General features: G+C 34.6%; 1 long non-coding RNA gene across 1 annotated transcript; it reads right to left on the bottom strand.

Annotated features, from left to right (window-relative positions):
* Positions 1-13,437: 13,437 nt before the first annotated feature.
* Positions 13,438-13,946, bottom strand: LOC142242931 (uncharacterized). The gene is made up of 2 exons (XR_012724257.1): positions 13,709-13,946; positions 13,438-13,640 (listed from the first exon to the last, which is right to left on the bottom strand). It is a non-coding gene; the product is annotated as an uncharacterized LOC142242931 (long non-coding RNA).
* Between the last annotated feature and the right edge of the window lie 2,492 nt (positions 13,947-16,438).

Raw genomic sequence — 16,438 nt, 5'->3', positions numbered from 1 at the left:
CGCAGTCATTACACTCAATTGCGCAGTCAAGTGACTCAATTTATTTTTGGAAAACAAGAATTACCGTACAAATCAGTCAATTTGCATTACAAAAAAGGTGTGGATGTATAGAATTTTACATGTTTTTCCAATATTTGGTGTTTCATCAAAAGAACAAACGAAAGAAAACAAATTAAAGCCAAATTTAAAATGCACTCAATTGCAGACGAAAAAGAGCCATCTACTGTGTGCAGACAAACTACAGCGCTGTGAATTCACTTTCGTTGTCTATACCTTCCTTGGTCTATGCTTCCATTTAGGTACATAAACAGGTGATGGCTTTCCCAACTTGGTGTTTCCCAATATTTTCTAATGCGCTTTACAGACTATCAGTTATTCCGGACGGAATGTCGGTGTTTGTAAAGAATCTTACAGTATGTCGGATGGATACGACTTGTCGGCGATGACTAAATGATCGGTAAATGTGTTATCGATCCCACAAACATGCAGCAGTATCGATTATGCCTTCGGACTTAACTTATAATGTGCAAAATATATGGGATATGTTCAACACGAGCACTGTCGTCCGGAATAAATGATAGTCTGTAAAGCTCATAATACAAAGATCACTTCAGCAGTGCATTTGCGGTTCGCTTATATAAATGTAGAATATTTATTCCGGAATATATTTAAATAACTGTTTTACGCTGTTTACATATGGGCAAATTACATTCATAAGAGTTTTTAATTTTTTAAAACAATGTCATCTGCAAAAACCATTCCAGCAAAATTTAGAAAACAACCTTTTTGTGCAAATTGGCTCACTGTTGAATTAAAGGATTGACTCGAAATTGTGGGGAAAAAAGGGAATTTTATGGAGCCGCGTAGGGAATTTTCAAAAATCTTCCTGGCATCACTGACGCCAAGTGCCTTTTTAGATAAATTTAGAACGACGCCAATAAGAGTCCCTTCAACCTATCACAAAAAGTGATTTTTAAGATAGTTGTACAAGAATCATTGTGGTCATGTAATGCGCTTTACAGACTATCAGTTATTCCGGACGGAATGTCGGTGTTTGTAAAGAATCTTACAATGTGTCGGATCGGTACGACTTGTCGGCGATGACTAAATAATCGATAAATGTGTTATCGATCCAAAAAACATTCAGCAGTATCGATTATGCCTTCAAACATAAATTATAATGTGTGGGATATGTTCGACACGAGCACTGTCTTCCGGAATAACTGATAGTCTGTAAAGCGCATAAAACACGATTTTTTAGATGTTTATTAATTTGATTAAACATTTATAAATTCTCATAAATATAACATTTACACGACTATCACATCACATTTAACATAATTTTTTGCATTAATAAAAAAAAATGATTTTGGGTTACAAGTAGCAAGTTAGATTTTGCAGCGTCTATCAGCCATCAATGGAGGCAGCGTGTCTGGAAAAATAATTGAAAAACTATCACTTTATTTCATTAAAACAAATTGAGAAGTGATAATTTCAAATTCAATTTTTTATGGAATTTTATATTTCTTTGGACTTTTGATAAAAAATACTACGTTTTTTTCTGGAACACGATCTCGTGCATTCCCAGTATTTTACCATTTTTTCGCTCCAGCTTTCCCGGGAATAGTTTCACAATACTTGGATAAAATTTTACTACCAATATTAAAAAATCTAGTTTTTAGTTTACCATTAAATGGATTTAAACATAGTAGAGGAAAATAATTTAGTAATGGTTACCTTATCCGACTTAATAGTAATGGTTTCTAACCCAGACTTTTAGGTTCTCAGAATTTTTTGAAGAAAGGCCTCTCCTCCTGACTTATAACTGTGATTTGTATAAACCATAATTTATAAATATTGGGTCATTTGCATTTGAATTTTTTTAATATATTTTTGTTAATTATTTTATTTTTTTTTGTTCGCATACTTCAATGAGATGAACTAAAAATTAGAAAACATGTTTTAAATTCAAAATTCACACAAAATCACATTTTTCTAAAATGTGTAAACTTTAATTTTTTCAAAAATTTCTAATATGAAATTTTTTTTATTAAATTGTGTCTGTCTTGAACTTCATACAGAGCTAAACAATTTTTACTCTCAAGTTTTTTCTCCAAAAAAATTAAGTTGTCTTTCCGAATTTAAATAAAGATAAATCGATTTTAGAAAATATTGGTGACTTTTTCTGGCGGCATCGACGCCAATCGTCCGATTGTGTTCGCCGCCCGAGCCTCATTGTGTTTCTCCATCCACAAAAAATATAATCAAATGAGACAACAACAAGCAAAAAACCCGAAGAGGCAATTCTCTCCAAAAAGTTTAAAGCACAGAACAACAACAAAAGAGAGCAACATGAAACCCTCTCTATGTACATTTAAGCAATATACATATAGGGGTTTCAGTACTATGGATATTCTTATGGGAATTTAACTGTTTTATGGGAACATTATGGGGAAATCGAATAGAAGCTCTGTGAAGCGAAGAAATACCATTTTCGTCGGTGAACGGCTAATTCGATTATAAAGGGTGATTCTTTTGAGGTTAGGATTTTCATGCATTAGTATTTGACAGATCACGTGGGATTTCAGACATGGTGTCAAAGAGAAAGATGCTCAGTATGCTTTGACATTTCATCATGAATAGACTTACGATCTGCCACAACGTCGAATTTTCAGTGAATGGGCCCTAGAAAAGTTGGCAGAAAATCCGCTTTTTTATCGACAAATTTTGTTCAGCGATGAGGCTCATTTCTGGTTGAATGGCTACGTAAATAAGCAAAATTGCCGCATTTGGAGTGAAGAGCAACCAGAAGCCGTTCAAGAACTGCCCATGCATCCCGAAAAATGCACTGTTTGGTGTGGTTTGTACGCTGGTGGAATCATTGGACCGTATTTTTTCAAAAATGCTGTTGGACGCAACGTTACGGTGAATGGCGATCGCTATCGTTCGATGCTAACAAACTTTTTGTTGCCAAAAATGGAAGAACTGAACTTAGTTGACATGTGGTTTCAACAAGATGGCGCTACATGCCACACAGCTCGCGATTCTATGGCCATTTTGAGGGAAAACTTCGGAGAACAATTCATCTCAAGAAATGGACCGGTAAGTTGGCCACCAAGATCATGCGATTTGACGCCTTTAGACTATTTTTTGTGGGGCTACGTCAAGTCTAAAGTCTACAGAAATAAGCCAGCAACTATTCCAGCTTTGGAAGACAACATTTCCGAAGAAATTCGGGCTATTCCGGCCGAAATGCTCGAAAAAGTTGCCCAAAATTGGACTTTCCGAATGGACCACCTAAGACGCAGCCGCGGTCAACATTTAAATGAAATTATCTTCAAAAAGTAAATGTCATGGACCAATCTAACGTTTCAAATAAAGAACCGATGAGATTTTGCAAATTTTATGCGTTTTTTTTAAAAAAAAGTTATCAAGCTCTTAACAAATCACCCTTTACAATAAAATATCAAACTAAAAGTATGCGAACCGCTATGAGAACAATTCAGAACTACGTCTTGATTTTTAATAAATTATTGTAGAATTTTAGTATTAAATGAATCTGGGTAAGAGATTACAATTTTTCATCTGGAAATGGGAACATTTTGAAGCTTTTTCAACTTTTAAGAAATGTATATTGGTTGATTGCAGGCTACATTTCAGTCGAGATGAGTCTTCTTAATGGGAGGCTTGCGGCGCTACTCGCCGAATTTATTCTCAGTTGCGTTGTTAAAAAAAAAAACTATATCGCCACCGTGGTGCATCAATTGAGTAAACTGACTATAGTCATGACTTAGTTTGGTTACGTACGGGTTAGTACCAAGGTTGCCACAGTTGGTAGAATTCTATCAAAAATGGTAGATTTTTTACAGTTTGATAGATTGGCATAATTATGTTATTGATGTTATGGTAGATTTTCCCAATTATTCCTCTCCAACTAAGAGGTACTTCACAAATTTTCTATAAAACATAAAATTTTGACAAAATTTTCTATAGAAATAAAATTTTGACAAAAATTTTCTATACAAATAAAATTTTGGAACAAAATTTCTATAGAAATAAAATTTTGACAACATTTTCTATAGAAATAATAAAAATTTTCTAAAGAAAAAAATTTTGACAAAATTTTCTATTGAAATAAAATTCTCACAATATTTTCTTTAGAAAAAAAAAAATTCTGACAAAATTTTCTATAGAAATAAAATTTTGAAAAAATTTTCTATAGAAATAAAATTTTCTATGAAAACATAATTTTGAGAAAATTTTCTATTGAAATAAAATTTTGACAACATATTCAATAGAAATAAAATTTTGACAAAATTTTGAAAAAAATTTCTATAGAAATAAAGTTTTGACAAAACTTTCTATAGAAATAAAATTTTGACAAATTTTCTATAAAAATGAAATTTGGCAAAATTTCCCTATAGCAATAAAATTTTGAAAAAATTTTCTATAGAAATAAAATTTTGACAAATTTTCTATAAAAATGAAATTTTGCAAATCTATAGAAATAAAGTTTTGACAAAACTTTCTAAGAAATAAAATTTTGACAAATTTTCTATAAAAATGAAATTTGGCAAAATTTCCCTATAGCAATAAAATTTAGAAAAAAAATTTCTATAGAAATAAAATTTTGACAAAATTTGCAATAAAAGTAAAATTTTCAAATAATTTTCTATAGAAATAAAATTTTAACAAAATTTTCTATAGAAATAAGATTTTGCCAAAATTTTTACAGAAATAAAACTTCTATAGAAATAAAATGTTGACAAATTTTCTATAAAAATGAAATTTGGCAAAATTTCTCTATAGCAATAAAATTTTGAAAAAATTTTCTATAGAAATGAAATTTTGCAAAATTTCCCTATGGCAATAAAAATTTGACAAAATTTTCTATAGAAATAAAATTTTAACAAAATTTTCTATAGAAATAAGATTTTGCCAAAATTTTTATAGAAATAAAATTTTGGCATAATTTTTTGGTTGTGTTTGGTTAATTTTCTCCAAATTTGGGTAGATTTATTTTGGCTCGAGTGGCAACCGTGGTTAGTACGGCTTCAGGGACTACAACAATCGCCGTTACAGTGAGCTCCCGTCACCGGATGGTGTTCCAGGACATCATCAACGCAGCAGCCGTTTGCTTCATACCCAGCTGGACCCAACTTCCCAGTAGAAGAGGCGAGACTCGCAGACGACGCCTCAACTTTTTCTGTTTCATATCATGAGTAGCGTCATGCGAAGCCCGCTGATCCTAAACTCAGGGAAGTGGATGTGGAGCATCTGAAGCAATGTAAACAAGGCACAGACATGTTGTGATCTCATCCAAAACTGTGGACCACCAATGTTGTAGGTTGACCGTATCGAATTCATTCTCCACCGACAGAATCAAAAGTTGGGTGCTTCACTATTTATGCGGGCGCCATTCGTATGTGAAATTTAGAGATACAAATTCAAGTCCTCTTAGTATGAAATAGACAGTTCCCCAAGGATGGGTAAATTATTCGACAATGTTCAGCCTCTACCTACGACTGTACAATCATGGCATCCGGGTCCCATATTGCTAACATCTGCGACCGTTTAAAAACATCCACCTTGCTGAACTTAAAACTTATTTCACTACGAGAAAGGACATCTGCAACCAAATCCTCAGCAAAATTATTTACTATATGCAGAAAGAACCCTTGTTCACTACTTGTAAAGCAATTGAGAAAAGTTAGCAGAGAACATAGAGACCCGTCAGAATGTGGCTCCTAGAACTGCGGGAGTGTGTCTTCGCAATACTGAATCATTTTTAGGTGGAGATCAATATCATCCCAGTGCGTAGACACTATAATAAGCTGTCAAAGTAGTACCTTCTGGGTTGTTATCTCAGTAATCATCCAAACCTCCATCTAGGAATGAAAGGTTTGAGCTACATTATCTATAACGCGAGATCCATCATTACAAACGAGATCCTATAGATCAGGCAGCTCACAAAACAGGTCTACATAAGACTCATGAGGATTCTTTAATTGAAGCGGTGAGAGAGTAAAAGATTAAACATATTCTCCGAGTCCAATCAACGCTCATAGCACCAGAGGAAAGGGTTCGCTCACCGAAGACAAGGGTAATTTTGATCCAGCTAAGATCAGGTGAGTGTAGCCCTCTCAATTCCTATTTTTCAATAATTGCTAGCAGCGTAGATGACGCGTGTCTCATCTGTAATCTAGAGTTACATGACGCACTTGCTCAGCTGAACCTAGTTGGCTCAACACCAAATCACTCTGGACACGAGCTAAGGGAAATCAGGGTGCTCATGTCGGCAGGAATCTGAAACTCTCTGCCACTAAATCGACGGCGACTTTTTACATATCAACATCCTAGGGCTACATGACGCACTGAACCTAGGTGCTCAACACCAGATCACTCGGCACACCAGCTAAGGGAAATCAGGGAGCTTATGTCGGCAGGAATCTGAAACTTTCTGCTACTAAAACGACTTTGTGCATATCAACATCCGTGGCCAGACTAACACCACTTGCAAAAACCCCAAGGCTCTTGATGTGACATTTGATAGCCTGTTCCTCTTTGGAAAGCATGCGGAAATGGTAGCCTAAGACTTTGGGAGTAGAAAAAAGATCCTAAAGGTTTTGACTGGTAGCACCTGGCGGAAAGATATAAAGACGATACAAAGGACCTATCAGTCTCTTGGTCGTCCCCTTATCGACTATGTTGCCCCCGTTTGGATTCCCAATACCCAATGGAGAAATCTTCGGTGCAAAATACTTCGTTGCGGATTGCCACTGTTTGTCACTTCAAAATTAAGACTTTGGGAGTAGAAAAAAGATCCTAAAGGCTTTGACTGGCAGCACCTGACGGAAAGATATAGAGACAATACAAAGGACCTATCAGTCTCTTGGTCGTCCCCTTATCGACTATGCTGCCCCCGTTTGGATTCCCAATACCCAATAGAGAAATCTTCGGTGCAATATACTTAGTTGGTTGTCACTTCAAAACACCATAACAGCATCTACAGCATGAGTCCAAAATGCTATCGGTGAGGCAACACTGCACTCTCCTCACCCACCAGAACGCGATAAAGTGCAGAGGGGCAAGCCCATTCGTTGCGATTTTAAGAAAGATATTCAGCTAATAAACCATTTGATCGGCGATAAAAGTCATGAGGGAATAAAGACGGCTTTGAGGGCGGTACACACAGCAGCGGTTCAGAAGATAATATATTGCTACCAGCACAGCGTTGTACTGGTGGGGGGCAGAACACCACCTTTTAGCGACGACGAGAGACGGCTGCATACAGAGACTAGGTCGGTTCTATCGCAGCTAAGATCAGGTATCTCTAGATACTTGAACACTTATCTCACCCTGTTACCCGGTAATTTCAGATATTTTCCCGAATTGTGGACAAGCGGCTGGCATCACTCTGGACTCATCCAGTAGAGGCAGCTCGAACGGGATTTAGAAACATAAATGTGTAAACCTAATAATATGTTTTGTTTTGTCTTTAATTCTTTCTATTTGTTATCATACGTAAATTCCGAGGGCTATAACAACAACATGCTATTGTCCGAGGTTCTCTGTTACCCCCTTTGGACCAGAAACTTACGGATGAGGTTCTACCTCCTGTAACATGTAAAAAACAAGTAAGGAAAGTCTAAAGTCGGTGGGGCCGACTATATTATATTAGAAGTTTAGGAAAATTAGAGTCATTTTTACAACTTTTGGACTAAGTAGTGACGATTTCACTCTGGACTCATCCAGTAGAGGCAGCTCGAACGGGATTTAGAAACATAAATGTGTAATCCTAATAATATGTTTTGTTTTGTCTTTAATTCTTTCTATTTGTTATCATACGTAAATTCCGAGGGCTACAACAACAACATGCTATTGTCCGGGGTTCTCTGTTACCCCCTTTGGACCAGAAACTTACGGATGAGGTTCTACCTCCTGCAACATGTAAAAAACAAGTAAGGAAAGTCTAAAGTCGGTGGGGTAGTGGCGATTTTGCAAGGAAAATGTTGGTATTTTGACATTTTTTTTCGAAATCAGAAAAACATATATATGGGAGCTATATATAATTTTAAGGAAACTTCGCAAAAGTTTATTTATGATTTATCGCTCGATATATATGTATTAGAAGTTTAGGAAAATTAGAGCCATTTTTACAACTTTTCGACTAAGCAGTGGCGATTTTACAAGCAAAATGTTGGTATTTTGACCATTTTTGTCGAAATCAGAAAAACATATATATGGGAGCTATATCTAAATCTGAACCGATTTCAACCAAACTTGGCACGCATAGCTACAATGCTAATTCTACTCCCTGTGTAAAATTTCAACTAAATCGGAGTTAAAAATTGGCCTCTACGGTCATATGAGTGTAAATCGGGCGAAAGCTATATATGGGAGATATATCTAAATCTGAACCGATTTCAACCAAATTTGGCACGCATAGCTACAATGCTAAATCTACTCCCTGTGCAAAATTTCAACCAAATCGGAGTTAAAAATTGGCCTCTGTGGTCATATGAGTGTAAATCGGGCGAAAGCTATATATGGGAGCTATATCTAAATCTGAACCGATTTCTACCAAATTTGGCACACATAGCTACAATTCTAAATCTACTCCCTGTGCAAAATCTCAACTAAATCGGAGTTAAAACTTGGCCTCTACGGTCATATGAGTGTAAATCGGGCGAAAGCTATATATGGGAGATATATCTAAATCTGAACCGATTTCTACCAAATTTGGCACGCATAGCTACAATGCTAATTCTACTCCCTGTGCAAAATTTCAACTAAATCGGAGCAAAAAATTTTCCTCTGTGGTCATATGAGTGTAAATCGGGCGAAAGCTATATATGGGAGCTATATCTAAATCTGAACCGATTTCAACCAAATTTGGCACGCATAGTTACAATGCTAATTCAACTACCTATGCAAAATTTCAACTAAACCGGAGCAAAAAATTGGCCTCTGTGGGAAAATGAGTGTAAATCGGGCGAAAGCTATATATGGGAGCTATATCTAAATCTGAACCGATTTGGCTGATATTTTGCAAGTTTTTCGAGACTCATAAAATATTCGGATGTACGGAATTTGAGGAAGATCGGTTGATATACACGCCAATTATGACCAGATCGGTGAAAAATATATATGGCAGCTATATCTAAATCTGAACCGATTTTTTCCAAAATCAATAGGGATCGTCTTTGAGCCGAAACAGGACCCTATACCAAATTTTAGGACAATCGGACTAAAACTGCGAGCTGTACTTTGCACACAAAAATACACCAACAGACAGACGGACATCGATAAATCGACTCAGAATTTAATTCTAAGCCGATCCGTATACTAAAAGGTTGGTCTATGATTACTCCTTCTTGGCGTTACATACAAATGCACAAACTTATTATACCCTGTACCACAGTAGTGGTGAAGGGTATAATGAGAATGGGCAATGAACTGCACCCATCGGGGACCGTGGACCATACAATATTTTTCTTTCACTGGGCTCCATCGGTTAAAAATCCCTCCTATCATTTTGTCTATGTCTGTATATCTTCGAGCTACATTATCTCAATAGAAGTGTAAACAATACATGTCACCAAAACAAATGCCTTATTTTGAAAAAACAAAAAATAATAATAACGAAAAAAATAACGCATATTTATGAATATTTTCTCTTACTCTTTCTCTTCGACTATTTGATCATTATTATTTTGCTTGTGGTCAATGACTTCTAGCCGTTTGCAAAATGGTCTAATAGATGTATACTTTCGAAAATAACAATGAAAACAAACAAGCCAGCAAAATATAAAGAACAGTAATTAAATGATAGTCGAAAACGATGAACGATCCAACAACGACGACCATACAAATTTGTATGCATATACCTTCACATATCGGTAAACAATCAACAATCAGATGTACTCATAGGTCTAGCGGAACGTTTCAAGTTCTCTCGCAAGTCACCCAAAACTCGACGATTCATTTTGAGGCTGTGAACTAAGTCACCAAGTAAATTTAAAACCAAAATGAAACGAAGCCATTACATTTCTCTTGTAAACAGAGGGAAAAAACAGACAAGCACAAACTGAAAATATTGCCAAATAACGTAGCAAAAAAAAAAAAAACAGAAATAAGTCCACAGCTAACAATGCAAAACGCTGTGCGATATTCCAAAAACAAAACAAAGAAATACAGCCATAAAAATCTTAACAATACCCTCAGCATTTTGTAGATACGTGAGCGAATAAAGGTAGAAAACATCAACGGAATACAAAAAAAAACGAAAGAAACGATCTGAAAAGTTAAAAATTAGCAACAATGTCTATGAGTGCGGTCTGGTAATTTCTGCTCTCCAATAGACAACAATCCAATGTAGATGTATATGCCAGATTTTCAATTTAAAATACCATCCAGCGTAATAAACGAAAATTATTTCTCTTCCTAGTAATCAGACAAAATAAACCACTATGAATGCGGAAAAAAGCTCTTTTTTTTAAATAGAATTAGCAAATTGTAAACACATTGCTACCACCCCCCGCCCCTTCGAATCCTTAGTCCAATTGCTTGCTGTCTCGATATATTAGCCAATTAAAATATCGTATAGTTTAGCAAGCATAGTAGATCTACTATACCAGTTTTGCGCCAAAATATATATGAACATATGGAGGGAATAGAAAAATCCCACAATCATATGAATGAGTAATCAATGTTAGATAGTGGATCCGAGGCATTATCTGTTTATCTACAGGGGGCGAGGGCAGAGATATCAGTGATTGCAAATTGGCAAACTTCGCTAATGTTTTGCAAAGCAACTGAACAACAACACAAAACAAGAAAATATGAGTACCACAATGACAATAATAGTTTTGCTTTACATGAATTTTCCCTAATTTGTAATAAGAGATGATTTATATTGAAAAGATTCAATATAGTAAATTCAATAGTTTCACAAGAATCGACTAAATAGGATAGAAGTATAGGAATTAACGTAGTGCAACGGTTAGTATGTCCTCCTTGTATTATGGGTTCAATCACCGCACATTGGGCCAAATGACCGAAATCTCACGCATAAAATCAATTTTTGAATTTGTGAAAATTAAACATTTGGTGCTACGAAAAAGTTGACAACACATTACCAAAAACAAATCCAAAATGGTAAAACAATATGGCAACCCGTTTAGCAGTTTCAGGCCGACGAAGTGGCAACTCTTTGTTATTGATTTTTTTCTTGAATTCATAGTTTAGCAAGGTGCTTTAGAGATGTTGCTGGTAAAAAAAAGGTTCTTAAGGTTAATTTGAAATGTAAAATTTAAGTCAAGGTATGTACTTTTAGTAAAAATTAACAGTGATTGTAAATATTGTTTGAAAAATGTGTGACAAAAACATATTTTTTCTTTACATAATATAATATATGTCCCATGTTGTCGGGAGTAGAACTTACTATATTGGAACGGCTGGTAGAGTTCTATACTGCGTTAGAAAGGTTGAGATGTTGTGTTTCTTGCAAACGTAAATTTGTCTGCTTGAAGGTACCCCATTATAATTATGGTGTTACAATCGAAACGCAAAAATTATTAAATATTGGATAGAAAACAACTCCCAGTGCTGTAATAATAATGCAAAAACATTAAAAAGAGAGAAGTCTACCATGACAACTTGAATAAAAAAGTAAAATAATTGTGCAGAGAAATAGAATGAAGTAGATTACTTTGTTTAGTTGAAACATCTGGACAAAACAATAGTAACGAATGAGAAATTTGGGTAAATCTGCAATATCTACCATATCCCCTGCCAGCATTTCAAAGTTCCATTTCATCCTCATCGCTACCACAGACTCGTAAATGTCACCACAACCATCGCGAACTGTGATGGGGGAAGCATATCAAAAAGTACAAAATGTACATGAAAGTATTTTGCCATCTCTACTGTTAGAAGAGCCATTTTATTTTTTGTGAAACGTCAAGCGCAACCAGCTTGTTATATTTTATTTAAATAAAAACGAAAATAAAGTTCTGAAAACATAGATATTACGCTTAAAATTGTGAAAAGTATATGGTGAACAATTTTCGACTTTCCAAATAGAATAAAGTGATCGTTTTTCAAATATTTTTCCAGGCACGCTGTCTCCATTGAAAATAAACAAACTGGCTGATAGACGCTGCAATATGTAACTTGATACATAAAACTTAACATCATTCTTTTATTAATGCAAAAAATTATGTAAAATGTGATGAGATAAACCGAAAAATGTTATATTTATAAGAAATTATAAATGTTTAATCAAATCAATAAACATCTACACAATCGTGTTTTACTTGACCACAATGATTCTTCTACAATTACCTTAAAATGCACTTTTTCTGATAGTTTGCAGGGGTTCTTATTGGCGTCCTTCGAAATTGATCTAAATAGGCACCTAATAATTGCACTGATGAGAAACTTTTTCGTAGTAACTTGGCGTGGTACAACTTCACAATAGTGACGGCGCTTTTCCGACGAGTTTTTGATGTTGTATGATTGTTTTCGACGTAGTGGGGATTCTCAGAAGCGCCCCCAAATGTTGGCAGGGATCATTAATAATAGCTAAATGAAATAAAATGGTTTCCTCGGTCTCTTACTGTAACTGATTCTTCGACACAGGTTCCGTTACAAAATTTGCTAAATCATAAAGCTAATATTTAAATATAGACTTACATATAGCAGAGTGTCAAGGTAGTGACACGTACCCTGCCAGCATTTCAAAGTTCCATTTCATTCTCATCGCTACCACAGACTCGTAGGTGACACTGCAACAATCGCCAACTGTGATAGTATTTTGCCATCACAATTCGCATGAAAGTATTTTGCCATCACTATTGTTACAAGAGCCATTTTATGTTTTATGAAACACCAAGCACAACTAGCTTCTTATAATTTATTTTAATAAAAATGATAATGAAGTGCTGAAAACATAGTTATTTCGCTTAAAGGCCGGTACTCTGTTCGGTTTTCGCGTTGAAACTCCATACAAAACCAAAAAATGCGAAAAATTCGCGAAATTTTTTCCATTTGTGATACTTTGTTTTTTCGTGTTGAAAAACTGACATTTATAGCACGGCACCATTTGCAATGTGAATTAAGAAATAATTTATTTATTAAAAACTATTTGTGCGGGTTTATAAATCAAACACGGACCCTCCCTGCCAACATTTTTTGAATTTGGGGACTCTTTTGAGAATCCCCACTACGTCGAAAACAATCATATACGACATCAAAAACTCGTCGGAAAAGCGCCGTCACTATTGAGAAGTTGTACCACGCCAAGTTACTACAAAAATGTTTCGCATGAGTGCAATTATTAGGTGCCTTTATAGATCAATTTAGAACGACGCCAATAAGGGACCCTCCAAACAATCAGAAAAAGTGAATTTTAAGATAGTTGTAAAAGAATCATTGTGGTCGAGTAAAACACGTTTGTTTAGATATTTATTAATTTGATTAAACATTTACAAATTCTTAAAAATATAACATTTATACCACTATCACATTACATTTAACATAATTTTTGGCATTAATGATGATGTTGAGTTACAAGTAGCGAGTTACATGTTGCTGCGTCTATCAACCAGTGTTTTTATTCCATGGAGGCAGCGTGTCTGTAAAATATCCGAAAAACAATCACTTTATTCCATTTGGAAAATCACCAAATTGTTCACCAATATACCTTTCACAATTTTAAGCGTATAATCTATGTTTTCAGAACTATATTTTCGTTTTTATTTAATTAAAATATAACAAGCTGGTTGCGCTTGGCGTTTCACAAAAAAACAAATGGCTTTTTTAACAGTAGGGATGGCAAATTACTTGCATGTACTTTTTGATGTACCTTTTCATGATGGTTGAAGTGACATTTACGAGTCTGTGGTAACGATGAGGTTGAAATGGAACTTTGAAATGCTGGCAGGGCTATTTTTGTTCCGAAACTATACAAAGGATCAAAGGAATAGCAGATCAATTGCCCAAGGCAAAATAAAATGTTATTTTGTAAAAACAAGCAACAACCACCAACTTAATCCAATATCGCTCCCTGTAAAATAGCGCTCCAAGCTACCTAAAAAAAACGCCGCTTTCTATGTGCGAAATAATGGTTTCCATAAAAATTTTTCGCAAGAATGAACATAGTACCGGCCTTAAAATTGTAAAAGGTATATTGGTGAACAATTTTTGACTTTTCAATTGGAATAAAGTGATAGTTTTTCAAATATTTTTCCAGACACGCTGTCTCCATTGGGAATAAAAGCACTGGCTGATAGACGCTACAACATGTAACTTGCAACTTGTAACTCAACATCAATCTTTTATTAATGCATAAAAATATGTTAAATGTGATGTGATAGTCGTATAAATGTTATATTTATGAGAATTTATAAATGTTTAATACAATTAATAAATATCTAAAAAATCGTGTGTTACTTGACCACAATGCTTCTTTTACAACTATCTTAAAATGAACTTTGTCTGATTATTTGAAGGGACTCTTATTGGCGTCCTTCTAAATGTATCCAGAAGGGCACCTAATAATTGCACTCATGCGATATTTTTTGTAGTAACTTGGCGTGGTACAATTCTCAAAAGTGACGGCGCTTTTCCAAGGAGTTTTGGATATCGTATATGACTGTTTACGACGTAGTGGGGATTTCTCAAAAAATGTTGGCAGGGTATATAAGTAATATGATCACTTCAAACATGTTTCAAGAACAAAATGTTATTTTTGGAGTGGGAACGCAAAAATGTTTTTTTTTTTGTTTTCTACAAATACATACAGGGTTGGCAAAATCTGGACATTTTTTTACGAATATGTTCCCATTTCTACATAGTGTTGCAGAAGTAATGGTATTCAAAACTTTTAGCTAAAATGAGAGTGTAAGAGATTCAATTGAACTAAATTTGAATTGAACTACAATTGCTGAAATCATATACACTCTATGGTAGTGATCAAGATGGAGTAACAGTGTGCGTCAGTTCTAATCTAGATTTTCAGTTCCCAATGTTACTACATAGAAAGTGGGCGTGGCAGTGGACGGATCGGTCCGAAATATTGATCATACTTTATTCTCATCCCCAGTGGTACATGTACAAAATTTCAGAGCTCTAGGTGCTTCCGTTGATTTAATACGTCAAAAACCTGTCATTTGGCCCACTGTGCACCGTTTCGACCGAACATCAAAAAGATTGTCAGCGGTGGTTTATCAACTCTCAGTAAAGGTGAGTACTATGTTCGTATTTTTCACCAAAACACTAAATTAAAAGTACAAAAATCTATATGAAGACGATTATATTTTTATCTTGCCTTGTGAAATAATGAAAGGAAATGATCTAAGGAATTGATTGTGAACCATTTTATTTTTATAGTTTAATTTATTTAAAAAAGTAACCGTGAAAACAAGCTGGTTTCCAGCTTGAAAACTGAACATAGTACTCAGCTTAATACTGCACACAAAAAAATTTTGATTGAGTCACGAAAATAATTGATCCAATTAATTTTTTTAATTGAAATGACTTCAATCACAGATATGATAGTATCAATTAAAAAATTAATTGATCCAATTAAAAGATAATTGATCCAATTGAAAAATTAATTTTTGTGATTAATTTTTGTTTCAATTAAAAAATTTGTTGAATCAATTAAATTTTTAATTGAATATTTTTAAAAACTCAAGACTTTAAGGCCGGTACTCTGTTCGGTTTTCGCGTTGAAACTCCATACAAAACCAAAAAATGCGAAAAACTTGCGAAATTTTTTCCACTTGTGGTACTTTGTTTTTTTCAAGTTGAAAATTGGCATTTGTATCATGGCCCCATTTGCAAAGTGAATTAAGAAATAATTTATTTATTAACACTATTTGTGTGGGTTTATGTTAACACAATGATGTCTACTAATCGAGAAAAAAATCGTCGCCAAACAAGTAGTGAAAATGTTCTTCTTGGATCCAGAAGTGGTGCAAAATTGGTGCAGAAGCGATGAATTTAACATGGCTTGTCATAGGACGGATGTCCACCATTTCAACAGCCGTTGCTTCTTTAGGAGTGATCCAAATACAGTCATTTTCGTGAGTTCTCTTTTAAACTATTTTAGATGTGGTCACACTGCTGGTGTACTTTTATTTTTTAATAGGGCTGTTTTCTTTTAGCACTGGATACTCTAAGCCTTGAAGGACTAAAAGAAAACCAGGACATCTACAAAAATATGCAACACTGTCATCAGCTGTTTAAAAACAATCACAGAAAAGAAGTGAAATCTTGCATTTTTAATGTATGAAATGCTCCAATTATTAATAAATATTTATTGCTGCGATTATTTATGACATTGTATCACTTTGAATTTCATGTTTTTCCATAAATTAGTCACAATAAATTGCTATTGTGAATCGAAGAAGCGTCACTTTCAGAGAAT

The sequence above is a fragment of the Haematobia irritans genome, chromosome 1, assembly GCF_050003625.1.
Source record: "Haematobia irritans isolate KBUSLIRL chromosome 1, ASM5000362v1, whole genome shotgun sequence".
NCBI classification, from domain to species: domain Eukaryota; kingdom Metazoa; phylum Arthropoda; class Insecta; order Diptera; family Muscidae; genus Haematobia; species Haematobia irritans.
This window is presented reverse-complemented; position numbering and strand designations above follow the sequence as displayed.